Source organism: Oryza brachyantha, chromosome 1 (genome assembly GCF_000231095.2).
Source record: "Oryza brachyantha chromosome 1, ObraRS2, whole genome shotgun sequence".
Lineage (NCBI taxonomy): Eukaryota > Viridiplantae > Streptophyta > Magnoliopsida > Poales > Poaceae > Oryza > Oryza brachyantha.
In genome coordinates, this window is record NC_023163.2 from 4,088,209 (window position 1) to 4,096,637 (window position 8,429).

At 35.7% G+C, this 8,429-nt stretch overlaps 1 long non-coding RNA gene across 1 annotated transcript; it reads left to right on the plus strand.

Annotated features, from left to right (window-relative positions):
* The first annotated feature begins 4,735 nt into the window (after positions 1 to 4,735).
* On the plus strand, positions 4,736 to 5,670 carry LOC102704557. The gene is made up of 3 exons (XR_422969.3): positions 4,736 to 4,872; positions 5,121 to 5,168; positions 5,284 to 5,670. It is a non-coding gene; the product is annotated as an uncharacterized LOC102704557 (long non-coding RNA).
* The last annotated feature ends 2,759 nt before the right edge of the window (positions 5,671 to 8,429 follow it).

Here is an 8,429-nt window from a genome sequence, read left to right on the forward strand (position 1 = left end):
CGTATTGCTTAGCTTGTTTCCATCCGAAGACTTTGAAGCTGGCTGTGTGCCCAACAAATGGGGCAACATACACATGCTGATCCTATGCTCTGATGCATATATAGTAGGACCCAAAGCATATAAGATCCACGTATCAGTGATATATAGGGTCTGTTTAGGAAAACTTTTCTCAGCTGCAGCTTCTCTCGAAAGTTGCTTCTGCCAAAAGCTGTCCCAAACGGTCCACAGCTTCTGAGAATATGTAGTTACAGATTCTGGAAAATAAACTAAGAATCCAGAAGCTGAAGAAGCTAGGTTTAGGAGCTTTTCTAGATTCTCAGAAGCTGGCTACCAAGCAGCTGCTTCTTAGAATCTAAAGCTCCCTAAACAGGCCCATAGTCTCTCTACATTGGTTAGTTCAAACCAATGTCATATATTTGCATATAGAGAGAGTACTATGTGTTACTATGCCTAATCGTACCAATCTCCTATAACTTCAACATTGAGGGGGGTTTTAATTTACTTTCTCATACATATAAACATGTTATTACTCATATATATCCATTGTGATTGTTTTACTGAAATCATATAAACAATTATGGTAACTAACACGTAATCACAATTATCTTTCGTTTGTACATATGTCGTTTGGCAATCACCCCTAGCATTTTCATATCCTCATCAGCTACAGATTATCGGATGATTGATCAATGGATCGAAGAAACTGTGCATGCACACTACTATGCGTGATCGGACCAATCTTCTATGACTTCAACATTGAGGGCGTTTTAATTTGCTTTCTCATACATACAAACATGTTACTACCCATGTATATCCATGGGCATTGTTACGGTACATTCGGTAGAAAGGGTACTAGTGTAGTAAAATTTAAATCTAACCATATATTTTTATAAGTATATTAATATATTTTATTTGAAATTTTATTAAGATATACTTAGCAATTTATCTATTTTAATATGAAATATTATACATAAATTTATTGCAATGTTATATATTTTAACTCTAATTTTATCTCAATAAAATTTTTACTACACTATTACACAACGTAGTATAAGAAAATCAGATCCATTGGATCTAAAGTAACGGACGGCTCACAGTTACGAAATGGTACCTTAAAAAAATTCATATCCATTGTAATTGTTTTACTAAAATCATATAAAGAATTATAGTAACTAACACGTAATTATAAATTATCTTTCGTTTACAAATATGTTGTTTGCCTTTTTTCTTAAAAATGCCAAACAATCACCCTCTAGCATTTTCAGATCCTCATCAATTCTCAGACGATTGATCAATGGATCGAAGAAGCTGTGCATGCAAACTACATCTCTCGTCTTTTCTCTTATATTTATCTTATAACCCAAAATTTAAATTCAAAAACTTAAATTTAGAATAAATTTAAGATTTTTTCATCGTAGTTTATATTCTCCTTTGGTTTTAGATCGCCAAGAACATGTATATAAAAGTTTTGATCATAAATTATTTTTTAATCAGCATATGTTTATTAAAAGCAAAACGATAATGCTATGTATGTATATACCATCATTAAACAACAGGACGTAGTGCCGTAAGTACTTCTCATTTGTATATAGAGACAGACTAGTTTTTATTGACTTGTACATGCGCGTGATCCATGCGCTCGTTCGTTATACAAACATGGATATTTGTTTTAGTAGAGTGCCCATGCATCCATTCATCATCATCATCAGAGTACAGAACAACATAATCCACGTGTCCTTTTATGGGCTTCTTCAGTTTGGAGAAAAAACATAAACGGTTTGAACTTTAAAGGCTTAGGCCCCTTCCAATAACAGGAATGAAAAAACGGAGGAATAGGAAAAACATAGGATTCTGACAGCAATGTAAGTGTAAAACAAATGATTGCAAAACATAGGAAAAATATAGAAATGACCATTTGATTAGATCATAGAAAAAACATAAAAATTTAAGAAGAGATAAAGACTCATAGTATTTTTTCCATGAGGTTCTACATCTTCTTAAATTTCCTTCAAAACTTGTATGGGAAGAGACATTCCGTTGGAATTTGATAGGATTTTATAGGGTTCATTTCTTTGATTCAAAGGGATTTGTAGAAAAAATTTATATAGAAATAAAATCCTCTAAAAATTCCTATAAATTTCCTTTGAACCAAAGGGGGCCTTTTCTATAAGTGCCACTTCCAATATCTTTCCAATCAGTTTGTAGGAATAAAATGTAAGTAGGAAATGAAAGGAAATTTTCCTTTTCTACAAATCGTAGAGAGAAACAGAGTACATTTTGCATCCACTCCAATATCTTTAAAAAAATCCTATAAATTAATATTATATTGTATTTCTATTTACTTTTCCCATATAGGTTAGAATTCATCCATTCCTCCATGCCGAACAAACCCTAATACTGTAATTAATTAATTAATTAATTAATTAATTAATTAATTAATGTGCAGTTGCAGGCCGTCATGACCCACGGCCCAGGCGGACAACCCTAATCCTGTAATTAATTAATGTGGGCTTGACGAATTGGGCCTGCAGCCGCCTTTACGGGCTTGCAGTGCAAATACCCTGGCCCATATAAAATACCAAAAATCAGTCCATGACGGCCCATATAGAAGTCTAAAAACGTGAACCAAAATTGGCCTTGAATAACAAAAACGGGGGTGCCAAAAAGGGTACATGTGGACAAGCTTAAATTTGGACGGCAAATGGCAAAGGCGACCTGTCACGTAACTGGAGTGGCAAAAATAACAAAATTTTCAAAAAAAAAATTACGGGCAAAATATTCTTCTGAACAAGAGCAAAAATACAAAATGTTGCCATCAAGCTTTAGTCCCTCTTTTAACTTTCCAAATCTTTAATTATTGGCAAGTGCTAAGCTATTATGAGATTCGTCCTCATCACATCGAAATGACAAAGATTGCTGAAATATTCACATTACCAAAACTTAGCATATCCAAATTACCAAAAATGTTTCTGAAAGAAAAGACAAAACAAAACATCTAGCATCGATCTCGTGAGTTTGAAAAGGAATGAAGAAAGAAGAGGAATACATCCATGATGTTTTTAAATATTTTTGTGCTCACAACGCCACATAATTCTGCTGCAGCAAAGCCGTTCGCAAAACGTACATGAATTTGGATTCGATTTAGGATACCACTGTTGTCCCGATCCAAAAAAAAAAATGGGGAAAATTCAGATTTAGGGGAGCATATATGCATTTGGATTTCATGTGCCGATTTGAAAAAATCCTCACTGATTGCAGGTGGATCGAGCCGGACGGCGATGGTCGAGGGAGACCCAGCAGGAGGGGAGCACTGTAAAATCTCGACAAGACGCCAAAGGCGATGATAATGCCGCTGATATGTACAGCCACAACAAAATTCTTTGGATTTCCTGCCTAGTTTTTTGATCGGTCAAGTAAAAAAAAATATCACTAGATTATTGTGGCAACTCACGATGGGTCTGTTTGGACCAAACACCGTGTTGTACTAGTTACTTGGCCTATTACACGTCGTAAGACTTTAATTTTACTTAAATTTATTTATTAGCACATAAAACATATATATTAATACATGGATAAATATAGATAAACTTAGAAAAATTTATAATACAGAACGGATGAAGCAGCAATTAAAGATACATACAAACTAATTACTTATTAAAAGTCGAAGATTTATTTTAGAAAAAGTTTATAAAAAGCCTTTTTTTTTGCAACATTACCACAAACCCCCTCATGATATTGCAACCTAAAGGATCGAGGCTATGTGCCCAGAAAAATAAAATCACAAGATTATTGCAACATACTAAGGCTGCGTTTAGTTGACAAAAAAAATTTTAGGAGATATGTCACATCGACGTGTACGGTTATATATTTAAAGTATTAAACGTAGTCTAATTACAAAACAAATTTTAAATTCCACTTGAAAACTGCGAGACGAATTTTTCGAGTCTAATTAATCTGTTATTAGCAAATATTGGTTACTGTAGCACATATGGCTAATCATATACTAATTAAGCTTAAGATTCGTCTCATGATTTTCTCTATAACTGTGTAATTAGTTTTAATATTCATGTATATTAATACTTTATTTAGGTGTCTAAAGATTCGATGCGATGTTTTTAGAAAAAAAAATTAGGAACAGCCTAAAGGAAATTAAAGTTTGGAGTTATCCGGTGCATGCGCGAGGGAGATTCGTTTCGTGAGTCGGATGCCGCCTTTGAAGCGCGTGCCTCTCGATCAGCCACCGGCGGGAGGCGCGTGCCGTTCGTACGTGTGCGAGCCGCCTCCACCAAATGCGATTTTAAACTCTTGTGAGAAAATTTCCTTCACCACTTACTATATGGTATTTAAATATGGTATTTAAATAGTTATAAAAACATTACGAAGATAAACTAATATGAGATATATTACTACATATATATAAATATGTAAATTCAAATATAAGTTCTAACCAAATATTACAAATTATACTCTGAACAGTGTACGTATACTCACCGTTATATTTGTTGTGGATTGTATAGGTTATATTTAAAGTTGGCATGTTTATGGAGTTGTATATTTATAAAGTAATTAATTTATGTTCATATTTTTTAAAAAAATTTATAGTAACTATTTAGATTTAGATGATATACAGTAATAAATACGAGGATGTCACGAGTTTAAAATACTTTCCCATGTACGACTTCTTCCTCGTCCCTGCATCCAGCCTCCCTCTCGATCGCTATATATAGCTCCAGCCGCGGCAGCCATTGCTCCTCACCACATCGAGCTACACACAAGCAGCAGCAGCAGCACAGGGAGGAGTTTCTTGGAGACTTGGGGCGCCATGTCGGACAAGTGCGGCAACTGCGACTGCGCTGACAAGTCCCAGTGCGTGTAAGTGCCTGCCTGATCAGCTCAGCTCGATCGATCGATCTGCTAGCTGCATGCTACCCTAGACTATACTGATCGATCCAACCAGGAAACCTCAGTTGATTAATTAACTAATCGTCGAACAGATGAACTGTGTTGTTGTCATTCGATCGCCTTGGACTGTCAGCTATCGATCTGCATGCAGGAACTGAAAGTACCTTGAATGATTAAACATCAGCTGCTGCTTAATTTGCTTTGCGGTGTGCATGCAGGAAGAAGGGAAACAGCTATGGTGTCGTCCTAGTCGACACCCAGGAGAGGTACATATATATCTCTAGCTTTGATTATCCATACCCTCTCCGGTGTTAATTGTGTGCTGATTATATATATAAATTCGCCGGGCGACGCCTTGTTTGATTGCTTCTGTACGTGCAGCCGCTTGGAGGAGATCGCCGGCGCCGGAGCTGAGAACGGCGGGTGCAACTGCGGCTCCAACTGCACCTGCACCGACTGCAAGTGCGGCAAGTGATCAAGCCGTCGTCATGCACTGATCCGATCCATGCACTACCTCAATTAATTAATTAACTAGTCTATATACACAATAAAATTCGCCCAATTATACGTGTATGTGGTTTTTGTGTGTTCATTGCTCATCAACTAGTTAATTAAACCCCTGGATCTATATATCGATCAAGGTATATATGCCTATCTGTGTGATGTGTGTACGGGTACCAGTGTGCCATACGCCGTGAAGACGTGAAGTTAATGCATATCGTGTATTCGTGTGGTTTGTCTCTAGTAAAACTAATTTTCTATTTGTCATACCTCTCCCTTCAAACACACGACACTTTTGGCACTGACATGTGGATCTACGATTTATATATCTCGGGTTTCACATGCCAGTGGTAAAATCACGTGTCTTTAAACAACCTGATTGATTGTCTCTTCACTAGGACGTATGGACGGTGAGAAGATATAAAAACCAATTTCAATCCCTTTGAACTAGAGAATAAATATTCTTAAATGTATCATCCTTCAATCTATCTACATGTAGGAACTTTGAGGAGACAAACTGTTGTCTACTCCCTTATGTCTACTCAATTTTGGATTGGCCAAAATAAAGAATCCGTTGGAGTTTCGTTTCACACTATCACTTAATGGCACTTGGCAGACGCCTTTGCCCATATAAATTGGGCTAAAACTTGATCGATGCATATACGTGGCCTTATATATATTGGGCCTAGCTTCAAAAATATATATTGGGCCTGACCGCCTGAACTAGAGTTTGCAATTTAGGTGCATAAAAATTGAAAAAAAAAGAGAGTACATTTTAAACAAGCCACGGACATGTGAAGATCATTTATTTGAACTACTTGGACAGTTGGGCTTGGCATTATCATTTATATTTTTCAGTTGAATTTGGTGAGAAAATGATCGTTATCGACATTTGGATTTGGAAAATATCCGAAATTCTCGGTAACCGGGAATTTCGCTCCCTCCCACCGGTTATAGAAGTGTTTACCGAAATTGCAAACCCTGCCCTAAACGAACTCATATGGCCCATATAGGTTGGTTAGGATCTAAAGAGAGCGCAAAGTGAAGTACTTAATCGCTTCGATTGCCATCTGACAGTGGTCCAAAATTATGCAAATAGGCCACACTATACTTAAGTCTTTTCGGTATTGTCTAAATTTATTTATGGATGAATGTATATAATTTATATATGTGTCTAGATTCATTAGTATCCATAGAAATCTAGACAATACTAGAAAGATTTATATTGTGAACCGGAGAGAGTACCGTAAAAGTGAAAAAAAAAGACTTTTTGGCACATCTGATCCTCAATCATAAAATCGTATAGTTAACCTCGTATTAATTAATATTAACAAGGCTCACGTGGTGGCGTTAATCCTGCGTGCTAGTAAGGCCTTGTTTAGTTTTTTAATTTTTTTTCTAAAAACATCACATCGAATTTTTAGACAAATAAAGCACTAAACATAGATGAACCAAAAAACTAATTGCATAGTTATGAAAGAAATCTTGAGACGAATCTTTTTAGCCTAATTAGTCCATGATTAGACATAAGTACTACCGTAACCAACATGTGCTAGTGACGGATTAATTAGACTCAAAAGATTCGTCTCGCGGTTTCTAGGCTAGCCGTGAAATTCGTTTTTTCATTCGTGTTCAAAAACCCCTTCCGACAACCGATCAAACATTTGACATGACACTTTTCCTAAAATTTTTCTCAATCTAAACATCCCTAAGAGCATCCCCAACAGCTCATCTATTCCATCCTCTATCTTAAAAATAGAGGATGAAGACTACAAATTGAGCTCCAACAGAACGGCTATCCTATTATTTATTTTTAGATGTCATCCATATTAGGAGAGAGAACCTTCATATTTAGATGAACTCTCTCCGTCCTCTAAAAAATATAGAGGATGTCATATATATGGATGATCTAGTGGAGTACATGGAGATATGAAGGATGAAACTAGTTTAGATGATCATCCAAATAAATTATGAATGACCAAATTTAGATGAGCTATTAGGATGCTCGAAGAATAGCTAGCGGCCTTGGAACGATCATCCAGGACGTACGTACGTCGACTCTGGAATAGTGGACGACCGGACACACGCTGTTCTTTCTTCAGAGCTCGTATGGTGGTACTGGGCTACTTGTAGCACGTATCGTGACCAGAAACTGCCCAAAAATAATACTTATAAAAACTGGTTTATTGGTACGTGCGAAATAGATGAAAAATTAATTAAGTATTTAAGAATGGAGGGAGTGGTACTTATGACCTGGCATTGCCGAGCACTCGTGATGAATGTCATATTTAACCTTTTTGTTGGAAATTATAGATTTAAATTTACATTTTTTTAGTGTGATATATTAAGTATTGACCTATTTTGTCCAATCATTTTAAAATGGTCTGTGGCTATTTGAATGACATGGAAGAAAAGAAAAGGGCATCTCATCTTAAGTGGAGAAATGATCTGGCTAGCTGGAACCAAAAAATTGAACCACACAACCGGCAAATGATCATTGTCCAGTTCATTTTTGCTATGAAGTTTGAATGATTTGGCTGATGTGGAAGAGAGTACCATCCGTCCCATGACACAAGGGATCTCGTCTCTTTTGTTTGTTTCAAAATATAAGATGTTTTTTAATACTAGTTTTATCAATTAATTCTAATTTATGGATAAGAGTGAGTACAATGAAATGATAAAAGCGGGTTATTAAGACTTATATTAGACTTGTGGTTAGGTGGAGTTAAGAGGAGAGCACATATAAGAAAAACAGAGTTCAATAAGCTACATGAGATAGATGTGCATTGTATATTAATAGTGTAGTATTACATCCTATGCTTAACTATTATTATATAAGTGAGTGATTACATTCACTTCACTACTCATGATGTATCGATTTTTAAAGTCTGCTACCAGTTGGATGTATTAGTGATCATGGTGTTACTTCTGTTTTATATTATAAAATATTTTTAGCTATTTATAGATTTACATAAATACTAACAAATTTAGACACATATATAAAAGGGGCTATTTCGTTTCTACCC